The 25,745-nt window shown below is 32.0% G+C and overlaps 2 long non-coding RNA genes across 2 annotated transcripts; both read left to right on the top strand.

Annotated features, from left to right (window-relative positions):
- The first annotated feature begins 11,754 nt into the window (after positions 1-11,754).
- On the top strand, positions 11,755-12,810 carry LOC134254091 (uncharacterized). The gene is made up of 3 exons (XR_009989249.1): positions 11,755-12,156; positions 12,294-12,395; positions 12,531-12,810. It is a non-coding gene; the product is annotated as an uncharacterized LOC134254091 (long non-coding RNA).
- A 1,389-nt stretch (positions 12,811-14,199) lies between these two features.
- Positions 14,200-15,007, top strand: LOC134254090 (uncharacterized). The gene is made up of 3 exons (XR_009989248.1): positions 14,200-14,315; positions 14,445-14,724; positions 14,863-15,007. It is a non-coding gene; the product is annotated as an uncharacterized LOC134254090 (long non-coding RNA).
- Positions 15,008-25,745: the final 10,738 nt, after the last annotated feature.

Here is a 25,745-nt window from a genome sequence, read left to right as displayed (position 1 = left end):
AAATAAGTTTAAAGATTGCTTGAAAAATGAAAAAGTTACGGAGAAAGGGCTGTTTTGTGAATTGACCCCTAAAATCCTTTCTATTTTAGGGATTTTTCTTTTCATGACCTTACCAACTGGAGACAATGATGGAGTCATTATTCATGTGAAATATCACGAGAATCGCTTGCTTTCCTTTTGATATATGGGACATTCTATGATTTAATATTTAACATAGAAATCTCCATAGAGAATTTTAAGGGTCTCATAAAACCGGAAGTACTCTTCATATGCATATCAAAATTGAAACATAGAGAGCATATTAGACTCCAAACATGTTGACAAAGGGAGATAACTCTTGCATCATTATTTTTTAAATTACTCAAAAATACATAATTTCAGGTCTCTAAAACACCCATAAGGGATCAAAAAGTGACCCCACGGACCATTATTTTTAAATTGCCCTTTTTATGCTTAACTCAAAACAGAAATCAGTTTGAAGATCTATGGACAAATAAAAAAGTAATAAACAAAAAACTATTTTCTGTACTGACCCCTAAAATCCCTTTTATTTTAAGAAATTTTATTTTCATGACCTAAGCACCGAAAGACAATGCTAAAGTAGTTTTTCATGTGAAATATTATGAGACTTGCTTGCTTCCCTTTGAAAATAATGGACATCGTATGATTTCAAATTTAACATAGAAATCTCCATAGGCAATTTTAAGGTACTTATAAAACCGGAAGTACTCTACATATCCATACCAAAATTGAAACATAGAGAGCATATTAGTCTTCAAATAGATTGCCAAAGAGAGATAACTCTTGCACGATTCTTTTTGAAAATACTTAAAAATACAAAATTTTAAGTCTCTAAAAGTCCTTCAAGGAGTCAAAAAGTGACCCCACGGACCATAATTTTTAGACTGTCCTTTTTATGCTGAACTCAGATCTGAAAACTGTTTTAAAATCCATTCAGGAATAAAAAAGTTACAGGCAAAGGTCTGTTTTCAATGTTGGCCTCTAAAAATCCCCTATTTTCAAAAATTTCAAATCAATAATTTGACGATGTCACAACAGTATCAAAGTCATTCTGTATTTAAAAAATATTACAAGAAAATCTTGATGATTGATTACTTTAAGAGAAAAAATGCCCACGATGACTTTTCAATTTAACATAGAAACTCCCATAGACAATTTTCAAAGACCCTTAAACCGGACGTTTTGCCCTGATTGATATGAAACTTACAAAAATATGTTCTACTAATTAGTTCAACATATTTCTATGCTCAAAATAATTTTTGGCAAAACGTTATTGTGACTTTCAAAAATTTCATCCCCCCTTCTTCAATGTTTGAAGTTTTATATCTCGAAAAGTATCAGCGGTAAAAAATCACATACGCGCACTTTTTTATTGGATTAGGTCTCTAGAATTCAGATCTTAAATTTGGAAGTCTAGACACTGAAATTAAAAATGTTTTTGGCTTCTTTAGAAATTTCAGTTTTCCTTTTGTAGAAACCGGAAGTGACAATTACCGGAAGTTTCATTCAAAACATTTACACAGAGAATTTTTATTTAAGCTATTTAATGGTTATAAAATAAAATACCTATTTAAAGGTAATCCTTTTTTATTGCTGAACTTTTCGAAAAAGTCGATTGCTAAATAAAAACAATAATAATAAAAGTAATAAAAAGACGAAAACAATAGGTCTTTTCGACGAAAAATTTCTAAAACTTTAAGGGTTACAAAATAATATACGGACCAAAAGCCCTAAATAAAAAAATAAAAAGCCCTAACTAGATCTTTTTGTCGTTCAACAAAAACGGAGGGCTTTTCGACCCCTTAAAAATAAAGAATCTTAAATTAAATATTTTAAAAAAAAAAAATCATAATAATACAATATTGCAAAAGTTCTTTTGAGATCAACACTTTTAAAATAGAAACATAACAATTCTCTTTGTACATGTATCAGTGTCTACTCAAAGAGACATAACTCTTTCATCAATATTTAAAACATACGAAAATGTACTGTTTTTCAATCCACTAAAACTCCTATAAGGGGTCAAAAAGTGACCCCACGGCCAATATTTTTTAAACTGCACTCTTTATGCTTAATGCAAAACCAAAATTAGTTTGAAGATTGGTTGAGAAATAAAAAAGTTACAGAGAAAAAGCTGTTTTCTGTACTGACCCCTAAAGTCCCTTCTATTTAAGGGATTTTTCTTTTCATGACCTTCCCAACTGGAGACAATGATAGAGTTATTAGTCATGTGAAATATCACAAGAATTGCTTACTTCCCTTTTGATATATGGAACATTGTATGATTTCAAATTTAACATAGAAATCTCCACAGACAATTTTAAGGTTATCATAAAACCGGAAGTACTCTTCTTATGCATACCAAAATTGAAACACAACGAGCATATTAGACTCCAATCAGGTTGACAAAGGGAGATAACTCTTACATCATCATTTTTTAAAAGACTTAAAAATACAATATTTCAGGTCTCTAAAACTCCTATAAGGGGTCAGAAAGTGACCCCACGGACCATATTTTTTAAATTGTACTCTTTATGCTAAACTCAAATCCGAAAACTGTCAGAAAATTCATTGAGAAATAAAAAAGTTACAGGCAAAGGTCTGTTTTCAATGTTGGCCCCTAGAAATCCCTTATTTTCCCAAATTTTTGTTTCATAGTCCAATGAAGTAAGAATAGTATCAGAGTCATTCTGTATACAAAATATTACGAGAAAATCATAATTACTTTTAGAGATAATGTTACATAACTGATTTCATTTTAACATAAAAATTAAAAGACCCATAAAACCGGAAGTTCTGTTCTGATTAATATGAAACTTACAATATATGTTCTACTAATGACTTCTAACATCTTTTTATGCTCAAAATAATTTTTGTAGCTTAATTGTGACTTTCAAAAATTTCATCCCCCCTTCTTCAATGTTTGAAGTCTTATATCTCGAAAAGTATTTGTGGTCAAAAATCACATACGCGCACTTTTTTATAGGATTAGGTCTCTAGAATTCATATCTTAAATTTGGGAGTCTAGACACTGAAATTAAAAATGTTTTTGGCTTCTTTAGAAATTTCAGTTTTCCCTTTGTAGAAACCGGAAGTGACAAGACCGGAAGTAAAAACATTACAGACAGGACATTTTTATATAAGCTATTTAATAGTTATAAAATAAAATACCTATTTTTAAAGGTACTCCTGAAAATCTGAGCAAAAGAATTGCTAAGTATAATAATAATAATAACTAGATCTTTTTGTCGTTCAACAAAAACGGAGGGCTTTTCGACCCCTTAAAATAAAGAATCTTAAAAGAAAAATCAATATTTTACAATAAAAAAAATCATATAATACAATATTGCAAAAGTTCTTTTGAGATCAATATTTAATTGGAAACATAACAATTCTATTTGTACATCAGTGTCTACACAAAGAGACATAACTCTTTCGTGGTTTTTAAACACATACGAAAATGTACTGTTTTTCAATCCACTAAAACTCCTATAAGGGGTCAAAAAGTGACCCCACGGCCCATAATTTTTAAACTCTAATCTTTATGCTTGCTGTAATACCAAAATTAGTTTGAAGATTGGTTGAGAATTAAAAAAGTTACAGAGAAAAAGCCGTTTTCTGTACTGACCCCTAAAATCCTTTCTATTTTAGGGATTTTTATTTTCATGACCTTACCACCTGGAGACAATGCTGGAGTCAATATTTATATGAAATTTCAAGAGAATATCTTGCCTACCTTTTGAGATAATGGAACAATCGTGATTTCAAATTTAACATAGAAATCTCCATAGGCAATTTTAAGGCACTCATAAAACCGGAAGTACTCTTTATGTGCATACCAAAATTAAAACGAAGAGAGCATATTAGACTTCAAACAGGGCAACAAAGAGAGATAACTCTTACATCATCATTTTTGAAAAGACTTAAAAATACAATATTTCAGGTCTCTAAAACTCCTATAAGGGGTCAAAAAGTGACCCCACGGACCATATTTTTTAGATTGTTCTTTTTATGCTTAACTCAAATCCGAAAACTGTTTGAAAATTCATTGAGAAATAAAAAAGTTACAGGCAAAGGTCTGTTTTCAATGTTGGCCCCTAGAAATCCCTTATTTTCCAAAATTTTGATTTCATAATTTAATGAAGTTGGAACAGTATCAGAGTCATTATGTATACAAAATATTACAAGAAAATCATAATTACTTTTAGAGATACTGTTACATAACTGATATAATTTTAACATAAAAATATAAAGACCCATAAAACCGGAAGTTCTGGTCTGATTGATATGAAACTTACAGGATATGTTCTACTTATTAGTTTAAACATATTTTTATCCTCAAAATAATTTTTGTAACGTTATTTTGACTTTCAAAAATTTCATCCCCCCTTCTTCAATGTTTGAAGTCTTATATCTCGAAAAGTATTTGTGGTCAAAAATCACATACGCGCACTTTTTTATAGGATTAGGTCTCTAGAATTCATATCTTAAATTTGGGAGTCTAGACACTGAAATTAAAAATGTTTTTGGCTTCTTTAGAAATTTCAGTTTTCCCTTTGTAGAAACCGGAAGTGACAAGACCGGAAGTATAAAACATTACAGACAGGACATTTTTATATAAGCTATTTAATAGTTATAAAAAAAATAAAATACTACTTTTAAAGGTACTCCTGAAAATCTGAGCAAAAGAATTGCTAAGTATAATAATAATAATAACTAATAATAATAAACAAGATCTTTTTGTCGTTCAACAAAAACGGAGGGCTTTTCGACCCCTTAAAATCAATAATCTTAAAAGAAAAATCAATATTTTACAATAAAAAAAAAATCTCATATAATACAATATTGCAAAAGTTCTTTTGAGATCAATATTTAAATGGAAACATAACAATTCTCTTTGTACATCAGTGTCTACTCAAAGAGACATAACTCTTTCGTGGTTTTTAAAACATACGAAAATGTACTGTTTTTCAATCCACTAAAACTCCTATAAGAGGTCAAAAAGTGACCCCACGGCCCATAATTTTTGAACTGTATTCTTTATGCTTGTTATAATACCAAAATTAGTTTGAAAATTGGTTGAGAATTAAAAATGTTACAGAGAAAAAGCCGTTTTCTGTACTGACCCCTAAAATCCTTTCTATTTTAGGGATTTTTATTTTCTTGACCTTAGCACCTGGAGAGAATGCTAGAGTCAGTATTCATATGATATTTCACAAGAATTGCTTGCCTACCTTTTGAGATAATGGAACAATCATGATTTCAAATTTAACATAGAAATCTCCATAGGCAATTTTAAGGCACTCATAAAACCGGAAGTACTCTTAATATGCGTACCAAACTTAAAACATAGAGAGCATATTAGACTCCAAACAGGTCAACAAAGAGAGATAACTCTTACATCATCATTTTTGAAAAGACTTAAAAATACAATATTTCAGGTCTCTAAAACTCCTATAAGGGGTCAAAAAGTGACCCCACGGACCATATTTTTTAGATTGTTCTCTTTATGCTAAACTCAAATCCGAAAACTGTTTGAAAATTCATTGAGAAATAAAAAAGTTACAGGCAAAGGTCTGTTTTCAATGTTGGCCCCTAGAAATCCCTTATTTTCCAAAATTTTGATTTCATATTTTAATGAAGTCGGAGCAGTATCATAGTCATTCTGTATACAAAATATTACAAGAAAATCATAATTACTTTTAGAGATACTGTTACATAACTGATTTCATTTTAATATAAAAATTAAAAGACCCATAAAACCGGAAGTTCAGGTCTGATTGATATGAAACTTACAGGATATGTTCTACTAATTAGTTTAAACATATTTTTATCCTCAAAATAATTTTTGTAACGTTATTTTGACTTTCAAAAATTTCATCCCCCCTTCTTCAATGTTTGAAGTCTTATATCTCGAAAAGTATTTGTGGTCAAAAATCACATACGCGCACTTTTTTATAGGATTAGGTCTCTAGAATTCATATCTTAAATTTGGGAGTCTAGACACTGAAATTAAAAATGTTTTTGGCTTCTTTAGAAATTTCAGTTTTCCCTTTGTAGAAACCGGAAGTGACAAGACCGGAAGTATAAAACATTACAGACAGGACATTTTTATATAAGCTATTTAATAGTTATAAAATAAAATACCTACTTTTAAAGGTACTCCTGAAAATCTGAGCAAAAGAATTGCTAAGTATAATAATAATAATAATAATAATAAACAAGACGAAAACAATAGGTCTTTTCGACAAAAGTCGAAAAGCCCTAATAAACAAGACGAAAACAATAGGTCTTTTCGACAAAAGTCGAAAAGCCCTAATAATAACTAGACCTTATTTTTGTCGTTCAACAAAAACGGAGGGCTTTTCGACCCCTTAAAATAAAGAATCTTAAAATTCAATATTTTACAATAAAAAAATCTTATAATACAATATTGCAAAAGTTCTTTTGAGATCAATATTTGATTGGAAACATAACAATTCTCTTTGTACATCAGTGTCTACTCAAAGAGACATAACTCTTTCGTGATTATTAAACACATACGTAAATATACTGTTTTTCAATCCACTAAAACTCCTATAAGGGGTCAAAAAGTAACCCCACGGCCCATAATTTTTAAACTGTACTCTTTATACTTCATGTAATGTCCAAAATTAGTTTGAAGATTAGTTGAGAAATAAAAAAGTTACAGAGAAAAAACTGTTTTCTGTACAGACCCCTAAAATCCCTTCTATTTTCGGGATTTTTATTTCCATGACATAACCACTTGGAGACAATGCCAGAGTCATTATCCATATGAAATATCACGATAATGGCTTGCTTAACTTTTGAGATTATGGAACAAACTTGACTTCAAATTTAACATAGAAATCTCCATAGGCAATTTTAAGGTACTTATAAAACCGGAAGTACACTACATATCCATACCAAAATCGAAACATAGAGAGCATATTAGACTCTAAAATGGTTGACAAAGGGAGATAACTCTTCGACGATTAAATTTGAAAATACTTAAAAATACAAAATTTCAGGTCTCTAAAAGTCCTTTAAGGGGTCAAAAAGTGACCCCACGGCCCATATTTTTTAAATTGTTCTTTTTATGCTTAACTCAAAACCGAAATCAGTTTGAAGATCTATGGACAAATAAAAAAGTAATAAACAAAAAACTATTTTCTGTACTGACCCCTAAAATCCCTTTTATTTTAAGAAATTTTATTTTCATGACCTAAGCACCGAAAGGCAATGCTAAAGTAGTTTTTCATGTGAAATATTATGAGACTTGCTTGCTTCCCTTTGAAAATAATGGACATGGTATGATTTCAAATTTAACATTGAAATCTCCATAGGCAATTTTAAGATGCTTATAAAACCGGAAGTACACTACATATCCATACCAAAATTGAAACATAGAGAGCATATTAGTCTCCAAACAGATTGTCAAAGGGAGATAACTCTTGCACGATTATTTTTGAAAATACTTAAAAATACAAAATTTCAGGTCTTTAAAACTCCTATAAGGGGTCAAAAAGTGACCCCACGGACCATATTTTTTAGACTGTCCTTTGTATGCTTAAGTCAAATCTGAAAACTATTTGAAAATTTATTGAAAAATAAAAAAGTTGCAGGCAAAGGTCTGTTTTCAATGTTGGCCCCTAAAAATCCCCTATTTTCAAAAATTTCAATTTAATAATTTGATGAAGTCACAACAGTTTCAAAGTCATTCTGCATACAAAATATTACAAGAAAATGTTGAATACTTTAAGAGATAATGTTCCATGATTAATTTAGCGTGATTTCAAAATAAACATAGAAATCTCCATAGGCAAGTTTAAGGCACTCATAAAACCGGAAGTACTTTTCATATGCATACCAAAATTGAAACATAGACAGCATATAAGGTTCCAAACAGGTGGGCAAAGGGAGATAACTCTTCACAAATATTTTCTAAAAGACTTAAAAATGCAATATTTCAGGTCTCTAAAACTCCTATAAGGGGTCAAAAAGTGACCCCACGGACCATATTTTTTAGACTGTCCTTTGTATGCTTAAGTCAAATCTGAAAACTATTTGAAAATTCATTGAGAAATAAAAAAGTTACAGGCAAAGGTCTGTTTTCAATGTTGGCCTCTAAAAATCCCCTATTTTCAAAAATTTCAATTTAATAATTTGAAGATGTCACAACAGTATCAGAGTCATTCTGCATACAAAATATTACAAGAAAATGTTGAATACTTTAAGAGATAATGTTCCATGATTAATTTCAATTTAAAATAAAACTTTCAAGACCCATAAAACCGGAAGTTCTGTTCTGATCGAAATGAAACTTACAATATATGTTCTACTTATGAGTTCTAACATATTTCTATGCTCAAAATAATTTTTGTAGCTTAATTGTGACTTTCAAAAATTTCATCCCCCCTTCTTCAATGTTTGAAGTCTTATATCTCGAAAAGTATTTGTGTTCAAAAATTACATACGCGCACTTTTTTATTGGATTATGTCTCTAGAATTCATATCTCAAATTTGGGAGTCTAGACACTAAAATTAAAAATGTTTTTGGCTTCTTTAGAATTTTCAGTTTTCCTTTAGTAGAAACCGGAAGTGACTATTCCGGAAGTTGTTCTTGTTTCACGCACGAGAGATTTTAATTTGCTATTTAGTGGTTTCACAGTAATATACCTATTCTTAAAGGTACTCCCTAAATGCTGAACGATAGAAGTGTTCAGTATAATAATAATAATAATAATAATAAACAAGACGAAAACAATAGGTCTTTTGGATCATTTCATTGGTTGTAATTTTGTTTCGTCAACATTTCCTTGATGCTTGTCATGAGCCAATTGTATTTTGGTGCAATTTGTACCTTATTTTGTGTGCACAATTTGTGCTTTAAATGACTTGAGCCGATTTGGCATAATTTTGGTGCAATTTGTACCTTATTTTTTGTGCACAATTTGTGCCTTATGTGACTTTAGCCGATTTGGCATAATTTCGGTGCAGTTGGTACCTAATTTTGTGTGCACAATTTGTGCTTTTATTGTTACTTTGGGCTGCAAAATTGCCGCCCCAATGTTAGTTTGTGGCGGATGGGTCATGTGACTTGGTCCCTTGACCCATTTGGCATAATTTTGCAAAGAATGCTGTCTCCGGGGGGTACTGTTTTTTCCAGGCTCCTTGGATCAAGATGGTATTTCTCTTGCTTATGATTATCCATATTCAGTTACCTATGCTGCCATATAATCATCATCGGCGCATACATTGTATTATATCTAATATTTTATTAAATGGCCATGACAAGCACGCCAAAACAATTATTGACTTGTTTTATTGACTATTTTTAGACATCCTTAACCTTTTACAGGGTTTATCTGATCATGTTTGTTTCTGTTGTCGTCCAAGTCCAGGTCGCGAAATAATGGAGTTTATCAAATATGGATAAACCTGGTTATTTCGCGTAGCTTAGTTTTTTACATATGCTAAGATCGATAACTCCTAATCATTACGTTCATAATTCATCGGGTTCGGTGCTCAAAAATATTTGTTGAATGCGCATGTCTTCTAGAATATTCCTTTCTATTCCGTAATTTGAGTGAAGCAGACGCACAAAATTTTTAAACCCACCCTCCCTCCCCCTAAGTCGATTTATATTCCCCTTAAGCATATATTTCATGTTTTATTGCAATGTAAATTTTCTTTTGGTGTTTTTCTCGTTTTCGTTTAATTTCTCGTTTCAGCGTCATGGCATGGATCAAATGCTGAATAGGATCCACCTTATTGATGTGCTTGGCAGACCTTTCAAACTTCCAGTTGTGTGTGGTGTTTTTAACTTTGTTAAGCATAATTTTGCAAAGAATGCTGTCTCCGGGGGGTACTGTTTTTTTCCAGGCTCCTTGGATCAAGATGGTATTTCTCTTGCTTATGATTATCCATATTCAGTTACCTATGCTGCCATATAATCATCATCGGCGCATACATTGTATTATATCTAATATTCTATTAAATGGCCATGACAAGCACGCCAAAACAATTATTGACTTGTTTTATTGACTATTTTTTAGACATCCTTAACCTTTTACAGGGTTTATCTGATCATGTTTGTTTCTGTTGTCGTCCAAGTCCAATGTCGCGAAATAACCAAGTTTTATAAAATACAATTTCATCAAAATCAGTTTTTATCAGAACGGCCGACATTGTTCTACTGTGATTTTCAAGCATTTGTTGGAAACAAAATGACGTCCTGATGTGATTACAGGGCATTAGCTCTTCATAAAAACAATGGCGACGTCTCAATGCTTTTATCTAATTGGAATTCTTCACTCTTGAAACAATTTGATAAAATTTACCATGACTAATTAAGAGTGTTTCGGAGGTGTCTTGGTGTCTCCATGTGAGTGAATAAATTTTCGAAAGGGACGTTAAACAACAAACACACAAACCTGTCTTTGAATTTAAGGTACGTAATACATGGTAAGGACCGCCTCATGAGTAGACGAGGGGCCCACCTAGTGAACACATCATTCAATTTCACTGCATTTTATTTAATTTGAGTTTTGATCTAATAACCAGTTCATGTATGTTCCCATGTTTACTATAAGCCATTATGGATCCATAGGAGTTGTTGTAAATATGTCTGCATATTCACCCTGATAAATATAGTTCAGATGTCCTTTCTTCATGCCTTTATTTAGTGGTTACTTCGTGACTATGACATTGTGTATAGCATTTTTATCATTTGTAGATTCGGTTTGATTCAATTAAATATTCTTAACATATTCTTTCCAAATAGTTTTGAAATCATGATTCAGCTTCCTGAGACGTCCAGTGTATTTTTCTTCAATTAGGCCCTTGAAGATTGGTTGTTTCTTTGCTTTTAATCCCTTCGAGATTTGTTAGGACGACATTTAAACATTTCCATTGCTCCAAATTTAGACGTACTCAGCACTTTTTTTCTTTTTTTGCCATTAAGCAGTGGAGGATCTTTTTTGAGCCAGCATCTTCTGCGACACTGGACATAAGTTTTTATGGTCCCTTTTGAAGGACCGTTTTCAACGTTACTCATTGGGATTTGAACCTGCGATTTAAAATTAGCCACTTACTTCTTAACTCCAAAGCAAAATTCTCCAGAAACACTAAATCTCATGACCCTCAAAAAAGTACATTGATCGTCTATAAGCTCTGAAGGCTGATGGAAGGTTTGAAAAAATATACTCTTATGTCTGGTCTTCGCGTATTTGAGAATCTTGTCTATTTTATTCAATTTATATAAATGTAATAGCGTGAGATATTTCACAAGTTCAACTAAATAACAGTTGTGAATTAATTAATCATGAATTTTGCTTTTAAACGGCATATGTACGATACTTAGCATTTTGTTCACAAATTGCTTTCTTTTGTACTTTTCTTATTTATAAACTAGGTAATTTTGCATTAAATTTTAGAATGTATTTTGATAGCTGCTGTCTGAAAATAAAATTGTTTACCTACCTACCGACCCAACTTGAGAATTTAGGGTCGGGTCGGGTTTCAAAAACGTTTTGAAAAGACTATGTTCTTTGCCCTTTACTAAAGCATTTTACGGACATTGATTATCAGCTGCTTTGGCGCGAAGAGCGTGATTTTCTAACGAAACCGGCTTTCTTGCTTTGAAACTTGATTGGAAAATGTCATCGACGGCTCACGACCATACATACACCTTTGATGAGTACGGTGAGTATGTTTTGCTTGATTGGAAAATGTCATCGACGGCTCACGACCATACATACACCTTTGATGAGTACGGTGAGTATGTTTTGCTTAATTAAAACTTTGAATTCAGAAGTATAGCCTGAAAATATTTTAATATTCACACTAGAGCTTGTTTACCGTGTGTTAGATAAAGGTATCATACAATTTGATAAACAAATAAATTGGAGATTTGTTTTAGCTAATATTTCATTACTATAAGAAGTTTATTTAAATTGCGGTTGAAGGATGAAATCTGATTTGTTTATTTTAATGTAACTTGATTTCACCTGTTAAAAATTGATAGGTTGCAAAAACAAAGGAAGATTTTCAAGAGGAAAGGAACCAGAGGACTCTACTCTACAGAGGACCATGTTTTTCATGATCATTCTTATATATCTATTGTTGATTCATGTAAGTGTTTATATTCCAAGGAATGATAAATTTATATAAAAGCATTTCAAATAAAATGTGTACATTTATTTAATAAAATACAGTAACTTCATTTTTCTTTCAAATGAAAAATTTATACAATGTCAATACTTTAGAAGGCCCAGACACAGATGTTCCTGAGTATGAGGAGGAGGAGGAGGACACAGATGACTATACATGCAGTTCATCAGAGAGTGACGAAGAAGAACCTGAGAGAAATGGTAAGCATTGAATAAATATATGAATCTGAAACCTGGATCTCTTTGTCTTTCTCTCTCTCTGCATTGGTAAACTGTTATGTAAACAAGTTTAAATAACATGCCTTCATATTAAATATATTTATATACACCATTTAGGTGGAAATGTCTTTCCCTTGCAAGGGCGGCACATCATAGACATTAATTTTTTAATCCAAGAGCTGGGTAAAGGGTGCCATTCTTGCAGAGAACCTTTACAGTTGTCCTCTTGCATAGGAGATACCCGATATAGACTAGGTATTATTAAAATACAAGAAAACACTAATAAGTCTATGATAACATTGTATAAATATATATTATAAGTTGTATCATATTGTTTTCAACACCACACATGCTTGTAAGTAATCAAAATAAGTAATATTTTAAACTGATAAAATATATATTGCTAATAATGAAGTTGTATAGTATTTGTATAAAACTAACATGTAGATATACTCTTGATACAGGTAGTTTACTTCACATGTGCACAGTGTCTAAATGTTACACTTGTCCCTGCTGGGAAAAGGCATGGCCAAAATGTATGGGATGTGAATTCCAAATTGGGTGCAGGTAAACATAATCTTTCAAAAGAAAAACATTTTTTTTCATAATCATTGTTTATATCTACAAAAAGCAGAATCTTTAATAATTGACTTGACCTGTTTCAGCAATTCTTTTTTGTGGGGTTGGTGAAACAGTTGTGAATACTCTGCTTTGCGCACTAGATCTACCATGTGTTTCATCAACAACATTAAAAAAGAGAGAAAGGGAGGCAGGCATAGCTTTAGGAGACGAGACATGCCAAGACGCACTAAGAGAAGAAAAAGACCGGTAAGAAAATATTCTTAATTATGGTTGGACTTTAATAATTGATTTTTATATAATTTCTAAATATTTTTAATTTTTAGGCAATAAACAATTTCATGGAAAAACCTCCATTTTTAAAAATAATGTTACAAACACACACACACACACCCACACACATACACACCCTCACACACAGATATATATATATATATATATATATATATATATATATATATATATATATATATATATATATATATATATATATATATATATATATATATATATATATATATATATATATATATATATATATATATATATATATATATATTATATATATATATATATATATATATATATATATATATATATATATATATATATATATATATATATATATATATATATATATATATATATATATATATATATATATATATATATATATATATATATATATATATATATATATATATATATATATATATATATATATATATATATATATATATATATATATATATATATATATATATATATATATATATATATATATATATATATACACAGTCATTCTTGAAACTTCAGCTGTGAAAATTCTGACCGTGCGGAGGCTTTGATGCCGGATGGCAGACCCGAGGAAGTGGCAGGAACTATGCCAGTCTCACAGGTACTTCTCAGAAATGGACGAGCCTGTACTTTATGTGGTAGATATGTTACATATATATATATATGTTTCAAATTTTTATTCACAAATTGCAGGTCACGGTAGCATGATTGGATTTAATACAGGGAAAATAGTAGCCTATTCTTATAGATGCAAAACATGTAGATTTGCCAGAGTACGAAAGATGGCCCTTTAAAAGAACATGATTGCAGAAAAAACTGGGACAAGTCATCCAAAGCGATGGAATCCGATATGGCGATAGAGGTAAAGCTTTCTTTAAGACCTCTTTTCATAAGATAAAATATAAATAGCAAATGCTTCGCCTACGCTGTAAAGGGAAATAATGACAGGGAGTCCTTGGAGAGCAATTTGTGTGCTATACCGTTACATGTATCATTGGACCACTCTAAATGTGGAAACTGGTGTGAGTAAGACCCAATAAATTTATGACATTAATGATGATGAAAAAAATTAAAATCATTTTTTAAACAATAAGGTGTGATAATATACAGTGTGCATGTATATTTTTTATTAAAAAAAAACAAACTTCTTTTCAGTTTTGTACAACAACCATCATACAAACCAAGAAACCTGCCTTATGGGAAATATTTAACTGGAGAAGATCTAATAAAGGACCTCCAACATATTTTTGATGCTTTCAGCAAGAATGCTGAAAAATTACTGAATATAGGCAGCACTGAAGGAAATGAGAGTTTCAACAACATTGTTTCCTCCAAAAACCCAAAGAACCGCTTTTATGGTGGTTCAGAGTCCACTGCCTTCAGGGTTGCAGCAGCTGTTGCACAGAAGGATATTGGCAATGATGCTATTTCCAAGGTTTGTGTATTCTTAAAATTTTAATCTATATTACGAGATAGTCTTTATTTTTATTTTGTATTCATGTTGATATATTTTATTTTTTTTTCACAGAATTATATGATTTCCTTTATATTATAAATTTTACTATAATTGTAGGTTTATGATACTTTATTACTGTCACCAGGAAAGAATACAGAATTGTTTCTTACTCGGACATCAAAGAAAAGGTAGTACAACAAGAATAGAAAGGCCAGCACAGCATACAAAAAACGACGCTATGAACTGAAGTCATCAATGGCTAAACAGGTAAATGTTAAAAAATTGCTCATATAATCTGTGTATTAATGTCAACAATGTGTTAGGTACCTATGTTTTTAATATAACAGAATTTGTATTCATAGTTTTAATGAATAGGACACTCATGTCCAAATTGCTACATGTATGTATTAAAAATTGAAGGAATCCAGCTGAAGTAAAGGAAGGAACGACATATCAACCTGCTGTAGACCTAAACCCTACAACATCCTCAGAGGCCACACAGGAAATATCAGATGCAACAGTGCCACCAACACTCAAAACTATGGAAAATGGAAAGAATGCTTTCGTTTACTTTGACCTCGAGACAACTGGCTTGGGTAGATAATACTTATCTTAGCAGTAATCAAAAATACATAAGCAATGTACCAGAGCAATTTGTCAAAATATTTCTCTTTCGTCCTCTTATAAAAAGCAAGTTAACTTATTTTGAAAAAATTTTCATCCTCATGAGAATCAGTATGCATCCATGAAAAAATAAAAACGAAAAAACAACACAAGTTTAACGCGCAAGATCATTACATACAGTTCAACTTTTGCCATATTTTTAGAAATCCGTGTTCACCGCAAAACCCCCTGTCACAGAGTGTCTCCCATATTTTTCTATCTTGAGACGGATTTTTATGAAACTTGGTAAATACATTAAATATTCAACATAGATCGGGAAAATAGCAATATAATGGCAAGGAAAAAATTAAAGTTTAATTGCAGGTGTCATAAAAGTATTTCACTTTGGTTCACGTCAAATCATAGCTGACGCAATATCATGGCTGACGCAAAATAATCCCGGAATCTCCCCTTCCGATTCGGGCATTTTGATACGAGACTGGAGCTGAATTTTTTTGTGGGATGAAAAACAACATGTAAACTTCCTGTACTGACCAGTTGTTTTTTTTTTTTTTAATATTTTAATGATTTTCTATATATTGTCAAGAGTGAGGAGTGATTAGGCCCTAGACTAGATTTTCAAGCACCTGCTACACATGTATGTATTTTGTGGTACTAAAATCTTTATAAAAAATTGTTTTACAAGATCTGAAAAGGAAACTTCTCAGAAATTTGTTTTAAAATAATTACACCTACTCAAACTTGCGCATTTTTGGTAAGAATATATAGCAGAATTTAATACTGTTGTGCAACCATTAGCACGGGCCTGGAAGCAGTTGCGGCTGCGGCGAAATAGTGAAACTAGGCTTGATTTACATGAAATTTTGAGATTATCCCTGTGCCATCATTTTGGCTCCTTGTGTAAGTTGTACATGTTTTATTTCTAAAAGCTTCAAATTCCTCAAGGAACATACTATTATTACATGTACATGTAGAGAGAATTAAAAATTTTTCAATGCACATTTTAAAAGCAGCTCAGTATTAAGTAAACCGTCAGTCAAACGTTTTGATTGCAAAAAAACTATCCTGTGCCACCTCAAGAACTCGATAAAAAACATTGTGGGAACCGAAACCCGAAGAGGTGGAACAAATTAAAACTTTTCTGTTGCTTAATAAAAAAGCGTTCTTTCAAATTTAGAGGATTTCATTGTCTTCCTTTAACGACTTGGCCTTGATTGTTTATCAAAAACAGCAATATCTGAAGTAAAAAATGTGCTATAATAATCTATATAATTCTATATAATTCATAGCACTAGAGCCCCTCACCCTGGGACCATGAATCTCACAATTCTGGTCGAGGACTCAATGCTGATTACAATTATGCCAACAGTTTGACTGCTTGATGTCCAGGAGTAAATAAGAATATTTTGAAAGATTGTATTAATATTAGTTTGTTTTGGCCCCACTCCTCAGGCCCAAGGGGAGCAGGGATCATGAAATTCACAATTGATGTTTTCCTTCATCCACAGATGATTCGTGCCAAAATTGGTTGAGAGGTTGCAGATCTAGAGAGGAAGCTGAAAATGTTTAAATGTTCACGCACGACAGAGAAAACAGATAGCAATAGGTCACCTGACCTAATAACTTTCAAAACTGAAAACTGTAGGATGTGATATCATAATGGTATGTACAGGTATTTCTGAAATTTTAAGAGTACATGGTATATTCATGTACTTTAAACTAGTTGTTTCATAATTTTGAAATTAACATGTTTATAATTAACATTCAATGTTTTCCCCATTTATGACATACCTATAGTCGTAATGCTCATATCAGTGGGCTAAGGTAAATACTGCATGGTTATTCCCAGGAAATATTGATATTTTTTTGGAAAATACGGTGTAAGCACAAGTTTCATTACTTTAAATAATATGTCGTTCCATTGATAGATATTACAAATGTTGTCAAGGATATCTAATTAGTCTTTTAATTGTTCAAGAACTAAGACTTATCTTAAAATAATTGTAGCATAGTATACTTTTTCAGGTAATGACCAAAACTTCAGTTAAGTGTAGATTTATCAGCTGAATAAACATTATTTACCCGGCAGTTCCATTTGTTTCTATTTCCGCCCGTTGCAGCACATGATAAAGATCTTTTTGCTTTAATAGAGTCGCGGGTTTCAATACTGCAAGACGATGGGACCGTAAAAACCGATTTCCTTCTCGTAGCAATTTAATTGCTTACACACACAAATCCCCTCTGCCCATGGTAATCGGATACGTCTTTATATAAGTAAAAGGTTCTCAAATGGGCGTTAAATAAGAAAAAAAACTATGTGGCCATATTTCTTGTGATTGTAGGCTAGAAGAAAATATAAGGAGGATTTTATATGTTTTACTGTATGTGATACATGTATGTATGTCATGCGTAATAAAAGACCTTTAGATGTTATCAAGGTAATCAAGATAATAAAAATATTATAAAGTCTTAACAGGAGCAAACAACTGCCATGACGTTCATTTCTAGAAATAACGCTTCATTGTGATAATTAACGTGTTTATAGACAAGAAATAGGTTACCCCATATCCAAAGATATTCGACTTTTAGATTTAATATGTTCAACAGTGTTTAAGGACTTTAAAAAAAAACAAACTGCACTGTCTAGTTATGGAACTTGTGTAAATTTCGCGAGTCCGTAGCACCCAGTCTTTTAACAAACAGTACACAGCATACCTGTGTCCGCAAGACCAGTTAGCCTTGGTCTACACACATACGATGGAGTTGGTAAACGCATCTAGCGAGCTCGGAGAAGCACGATTTGTTTTGCCGAGAAGTTACGATGGCAGACAAAACTTTTTTTCTTAATTAGATCATATGAATGCAAATTCTGATTAATAAAAATTATACAATCCCGATTGTCAGTTTAGAAATTTCCGGCCCAGTTCGGGTTTTGTTACACATTTTATACGTACTCTCCCTACAGTCTGTCTACACACGTGCAGGAATCTGCTCAGGGATAAAAAAAAATTCTGTCATTTAATGTAACACACACACAGAATGATTAATTTTTTTTCTGTAAGAGGAAACTATATGATGATTAACGAACAATTAACATGATTAACGATTATACTACAATTGTTGATATAGTATTAGTATATTAATCAATTCATCGGTGAAAAAATATCAATCGAAGAATGACCTAAATATTCTCTGTTATCAAACGTTTAAAAAAAATTTTAAAAAAAGCTGAAGAGGGAGGAGGGAGCAAGCGTAGGAATATTAATATTTTTTATTTGCATTTAGGGGGGAAAGTGTTCTTCGGAGAAAAAAATTTAAATTAATTTTGGTTTCTTGTACGTATGACATTCACAGCATTATTCTTATCATGAACAATAATGTTGTATCTACTTATCAATGATGGAACTATTTTCGTCGGAACAATTTGTGTGAGTCGCCGCTGACTATAGTAATATAGTATAATATATCTTGAACTGATAGTAAGCACTGATCGAATATATTAAAAAACTTAAAGAATTTTTTTTCCGGAACTTTTTTGTTAATTTCAATTTCTGGTAACCATGACAGCTATTTACCAAAATCAAAAGCTGACACATAGAAAAATGCATTTTCTTGTATGTATTATATTGGATGTAATATATGGAGAAACTTACGAAATGTTCAAGCTCAAAACTAGTACTCCATTAGTTGAATATTATTATTGATTGATTGATTGTTGTTTTACGTATCTTCTGTTATTCAAGCAACAGGCTAGATTAAAATATCACTCTGAGATGAAATACACAAGTATCCATTCTTTGTACGTGCATGCAGATAAAAACCCTATACATGTATTGTAATGAACTCTGGCAATTGTTGCTGGTGAAGTCTCTGGCCTAGTTTTGGAAAATTTCCTCTGCATTTTTTCAAAAAAATATCCCTTTGTCCTGAGTCTGAATAGCTGACGTGTTCTATTCAAAGAACGAGGGCGCTTTTAATTGAGTTCGGCAGGAATCTGGGCGAAATTGAAAGGTGAAAATTTTATCGACATGTCACATGAAATTTTAACATTTTTTTTCATCGGGTTCCTGTGCAACAGGAAAGGAAAATATTTTCCCAAAATTGAGCTTTGATTTGCTAAAAAATAACTTGAAAATTGGCCAGATCAGACAATTGGTACAAAATGGTACATTTTTAAACACGTTTTTTCTAAAAAAAAATTCTATCTCTGGGTCTTCTGTGATCTGCAGGAATCATTTATACGAAACATTTATGGTTTAGATTTCCATTATTTGGTTGGCTGAACATAGCTGGTCAGATTTTACAAACACGTGCATAGGTTTTTTTCATTTAGTTTGAAAGACTTTGTGAGATTGTAACATTTAAGTCCGTTTTTCCTAGGGGGTACTATAATATAGTAATGTTTCACAAAAAATAAACCGTAACGCCTAAAATATTTAATACATAGATGAATGATACGTGTACATGTACATTGTAGAATAGAAGATTGGAATTGATTTCGCTTGAGAACCAAACTGAACCAAAACATATCTAATTCAAAATTTTAATACATTAGTACATAAAACGAAACTGGCAAAATAAATGGTTGTTTGCATGAAAAAAAAAACATTAACGCCCCATTCAAGGCTCGAACCAAAAACTATTAATAATTAGTGCACTGAGCAGGTAGCCCAACTTTTTGAGCTATCACTGCTACACATATACAGTTGATTTTAAAAGGACAAAGAAGCACCATATTCACGCATTTGGATTTTGTTGGGAAAAGTTTTTCGTGGTCTCTGGGTCTTCTCTTCATTTTTTAAAAATGTCTATTCGTTTCTTTGAATTAAAATACACACAAATAACGTTTCAAAATCATGGAGAGAAGACCCAGAGATAGAAAATTTTTAGAAAAACGTGTTTAAAAATGTACCATTTTGTACCAAATGTCTGATCTGGCCAATTTTCAAGTTATTTTTTAGCAAATCAAAGCTCAATTTGGGAAAAATATTTTCTTTTCCTGTTGCACAGGAACCCGATAAGTAAAAGAAATGTTAAAATTTCATGTGACATGTCGATAAAATTTTCACTTTTCAATTTCGCCTAGATTCCTGCCGAATTCCATTCAAAAGCGCCCTCGTTCTTTCATTGAAAATAGACCCCCGATGTACAAGAAATCAATACAATCATGTAAAACACTGTAATTCAACAATTGGTTTATTTTAGTAACCATGGCAACACCATTCATCGAAAACCGATGTAAAGAATTATGCATCGTAGTGTTGTCTACTCGTGTGACAAGTTATGTTGAAATCAGATAAAAATTGCAGGAGAAGCATATTTAAAGTATTTCACAGAAATCTCTATTTTTAGTAACCATGGCAACACCGTTCATCGAAATCAAAAACCGATACATAGAATTATGTACCTTAGTGTTGTCTAATTGTGTGCCAAGTTATATTGAAATCAGGTCAAAACTGTAGGAGGAATAGCATCTTTAAAGTATTTTGCAGACATTTCTATTTTTAGTATGACAACACTGTTCATTGAAATCAAAAACCGATATAAAGAATTATGTTACCATCTTAGTGTTACAAATGTATCTACTAGTGTGCCAAGTTATGTTGAAATCAGACCAAAAATATAGGAGGAGTAACATTTTTTCAAGTATTTCACAGAAATTTATATTTTTAGTAACCAAGGCAACACCGTTCATTGAAGTCAGAAACCGATGCACAGAAATATGTATCTTAGTGTTGTCTATTTGTGTGCCAAGTTATATTGAAATCAGACCAAAACTGTAGGAGACGTAGCATTTTGAAAAATTGTTTACAAATAGACAGACAGACGGCCAGACGCCGGACGCATTACTATCACATAAGGTCTTCTGGTCTCTGACCATTAGAGCTAAAATCCAGCAACTGTTCATTTGCCAATAGCTCTGCTCGTCTTCGACACATTAAGATTTGAAATGCTCATTCACTTTACTGTACTTTTTAAAACCATGTGTAACCTCATTGCATATTATTGTAAAGAATTTTTGATGATTTTTTGCTAATTTTTTAACTTCATAATTGTGTTTTTGTATTGTTATTTTATGTTGTGTGTTTTGAATTTTTTTTTTCAATCTATATTTCCCAGATCCTATTCATTAACAATTATTATATGAACTAATAAAGTGGCAGCTACCAGGGATGGGGCCGGCATTTTTATTTTAATTAATAATTTCAAATGACAATTAAAATTCTAAATTTAAACTTTACAGTTTCATTTGTGTCAAACAGAGCACGTTTACATCATTTGACCATCTTTTATTTAAGTAAACAAACTACCAAAAAATTTGCGGTTAAGTGTTTCTTTTAATAAAGTAGATATTCAAAACTTTTTCCCCATCTTTGTGTCCTAAAAATTCTGTACTAGAAAACTTAAACACAATAATAAAAATAAAAAACACGAACTAAGAGGGATAACTCACTTAAATTTAATTTGAAAATTATCGAAATTATGATCAGTACAAGGTGATAATTAGAAACAAATATAATTCTAGACAAAAGGATTTTGACATCGATTGAAAACAAAAAAAAAATTATGTCATCTCTTTAGTCTAAAATTTTTAGATTTCAGTCACTTTATAATTAATATAGTGGAAAGAAATTTTACAATTAAATTAATTTAGATTAGTAAGAATTACACACGTATCTGTCATGTCAACGATCAAATAATGAAGCATCTTTCAATTAAAGTGCAGTACTAAGGAATTTCTTCTGTCATTTTTTAGCTCTACTGGTCAGAGACCAGAAGTGCTTATGCGATAGTAATGCGTCTGTCTATCTGTCCGTCTGTCTGTAAACAATTTTTCCAAATGCTACTCCTCCTACAGTTTTTGACTGATTTCAATATAACTTGGCACACAAGTAGACTACACTAAGATACATAATTCTGTTTACCGGCTTTTGATTTCGATAAACGGTGTTGCCGTGGTGACTAAGAATAGAAATTTCCGTGAAATTCTTTCAAAATGCTACATCTCCTACAGTTTTGGACTGATTTCAATATAAGTTGGCACACAAGTAGACTACATTAAGATACATAATTCTGTTTATCGGTTTTTGATTTCTATGAACAGTGTTGCCGTGGTTACTAAAAATAGAAATTTCTGAGAAATTCTTTAAAATGCTACGTCTCCTACAGTTTTGGACTGATTTCAATGTAAGTTGGCACACAAGTAGACTACCCTAAGATACACAATTCTGTGTATCGGTTTTAGACTTCGATGAAAATCATTGCCTTGGTTATTAAAAATAAATTTGTTTAATACTTTCAAAATACCACTCAAATACAGTTTTAGTCTGATTATAATATAATGTGGCATGCAAGTAGACTACACTAAGAACATAGAAAGACTTAATCAAGGATCATTATTCTATTTATTGCTGTTATAAAGTTTCAATTCCCAACTGCTTAAGTATTTTTCTCTTCCTTTGCTATAAGTACAAACCAGTAGAGCTTCAGTCTCGACAGAGACTTCTGGTTTAATACAATTTGGGAGAGGGGTATTTTTCCGCCTTCATGGACACAGGCCACAATTATTCCTATCCCAAACCCTGGAAGAGATCATACGGATCCTAACAATTACATGCCTGTATTGCTTTAACAAGCTGCATGCTTATGTAAATTCATGGAGCGTATGATTAATGAACGCATATGATTTCTAGAAAACAACAATTAATTGAACAAATACACAATGTGGTTTTCGAACAAGAGGCCCATGGGCCACATCGCTCACCTGAGCACCAAGGGTAGGACTAGTATAAAATGGCTTTTTATTGTAAAGTTTAAATCCAAAAGTAGTCCCATGACCAATCATGGATTTGCTATTTTTTAGAAAATGATTGAGAAGAAGATTTTTACATATATTTCTATGTAAAACTTTGGTCCCATTTTGGCACCCCCGGGGGTCATGATTTGAACAAAATTGAATCTACACTATTCCATATAAATATGATGAATAATGGCTTTGTCATTCTTGAGAAGAAGATTTTTAAAGAATTGTCCTATATATCTCTATGTAAAACCTTGGTCGGCCATTTTGGCCCCGCCCTACCCCCGGGGGTCATGAAACAAACTTGAATCTACACTACCTGAGCATGCTTCCATATATATATGATGAATTATGGCTTTGTCATTCTTGAGAAGAAGATTTTTAAAGAATTTTCCTATATACTTCTATGTAAAACTTTGGTCGGCCATTTTGGCCCCGCCCAACCCCGGGGGTCATGATTTGAACAAACTTGAATCTACACTACCTGAGCATGTTTCCATATAAATATGATGAATTATGGCTTTGTCATTCTTGAGAAGAAGATATTTGAAGAATTTTCCTATATATTTTTATGTAAAACATTGGTTTTCATGATTTGAACAAACTTGAATCTACACTACCTGAGCATGCTTCCATATATATATGATGAATAATGGCTTTGTCATTTTTGAGAAGAAGATTTTTAAAGAATTTTCCTATATATTTCTAATTAAAACTTTAATTGGTCGGCCATTTTGGCCCCGCTCTATATACCCCCGGGGGTCATGATTTGAACAAAATTGAATCTACACTACCTGAACATGCTTCCATATAAATATGATGAATAATGGCTTTGTCATTCTTGAGAAGAAGATTTTTAAAGAATTTTCCTATATACTTCTATGTAAAACTTTGGTCGGCCATTTTGGCCCCGCCCTACCCCGTGGGTCATAATTTGAACAAACTTGAATCTACACTACCTGAGCATGCTTCCATATAAATATGATGAATTATGGCTTTGTCATTCTTGAGAAGAAGATTTTTAAAGAATTTTCCTATATATTTCTATGTAAAACTTTGGTCGGCCATTTTGGCCCCACCCTACCCCCGGGGGTCATGATTTGAACAAACTTGAATCTACACTACCTGAGCATGTTTCCATATAAATATGATAAATTATGGCTTTGTCATTCTTGAGAAGAAGATTTTTAAAGAATTTTCCTATATATTTCTATGTAAAACTTTGGTCGGCCATTTTGGAACCGCCCTTACCCGGGGGGTCATGATTTGAACAAACTTGAATCTACACTACATGAGCATGCTCCCATATAAATATGATGAATTATGGCTTTGTCATTCTTGAGAAGAAGATTTTTAAAGAATTTTCCTATATATTTCTATGTAAAACTTTGGTCGGCCATTTTGGCCCCGCCCTACCCCCGGGGGTCATGATTTGAACAAACTTGAATCTACACTACCTGAGGATGTTTCCCCATAAGTTTCATCTGTCCTGGCACAGTGGTTCTTAAGAAGAAGATTTTTAAAATATACCACTAAATTTTCATTAATTCCCAATTATCTCCCCTTGAATAAGGGCGTGGTCCTTCTTTGAACAAACTTGAATCCCCTTCACCCAAGGATACTTTGTGGCAAGTTTGGTTGAAATTGGCCCAGCGGTTCTTGAGAAGAAGTTGAAAATGTGAAAAGTTTACAGACAGACGGACGCCGGACAAAATGTGATCAGAAAAGCTCACTTGAGTCTTCGGCTCAGGTGAGCTAAAAAACCTAAGTACGAATGATCATCTAGTTAGGCTAAAAACATATATTGGAGATGCCTTTATTCAGAAAGAGCATGCCTTATCTATATTTTTTGATTTGCAAAAAGCCTATGATACTACTTGGAAATATGGTATTTTAAGAGACCTTTTTAATATCGGCTTGAAAGGAAATTTACTTACTTTCATCAAGAATTTTTTAAATGATAGAAATTCTATATTACGGTTAGGGTCTATATTCTCAAATAGTTTTGACGAAGAAATGGGTGTTCAACAAGGAAGTGTCCTACCAGTCACATTGTTTAGTATTAAAATGAATAATTTAGTAATTCAAAACGATATGCTTCGCACAAGCGTCGGAACTTGGGGGGGGGGGGGGGGGGCACGGGGGTTTGCCCCCCCCCCCCCCCCACTTTTTTGCAAATATATATATTATATCGACATTGAAAAAAATATGAAGTCTATTGAGCAGGATACAGGCGTGTCTAAACAAAATTCAAAATTTGGCTGACGAGAATGGTTTTAATTTTTCAAAAAAACAAAACTCTTATGTGTACATTTCTGTTCAAAACTGAAAGACCATGATGACGATCCGCACCTGCAATTAGACGGAGAACGAATCAAATTTCTAAAGGAAAATTAAAAAATAAAACTTCCGATGTTTAGTTCATTAAAAAAATAAAAAAAAAAAGATGATGCTAATTTAACGTTGAAGAATTCATTGATTTATCCTAATTAAGCGGTTTTAATTTTATGGAGCTAGTCCTCCAACTTTCCGAACGACACTGATATACGTCGTTTGTACACGCCACCACTTGCCG

Source organism: Saccostrea cucullata, unplaced genomic scaffold, assembly GCF_032062105.1.
Source record: "Saccostrea cucullata isolate Sc308-1 unplaced genomic scaffold, CSIRO_AGI_Scuc_v1 ctg5902, whole genome shotgun sequence".
Classification (NCBI taxonomy): Eukaryota; Metazoa; Mollusca; class Bivalvia; order Ostreida; family Ostreidae; genus Saccostrea; species Saccostrea cuccullata.
This window is presented reverse-complemented; position numbering and strand designations above follow the sequence as displayed.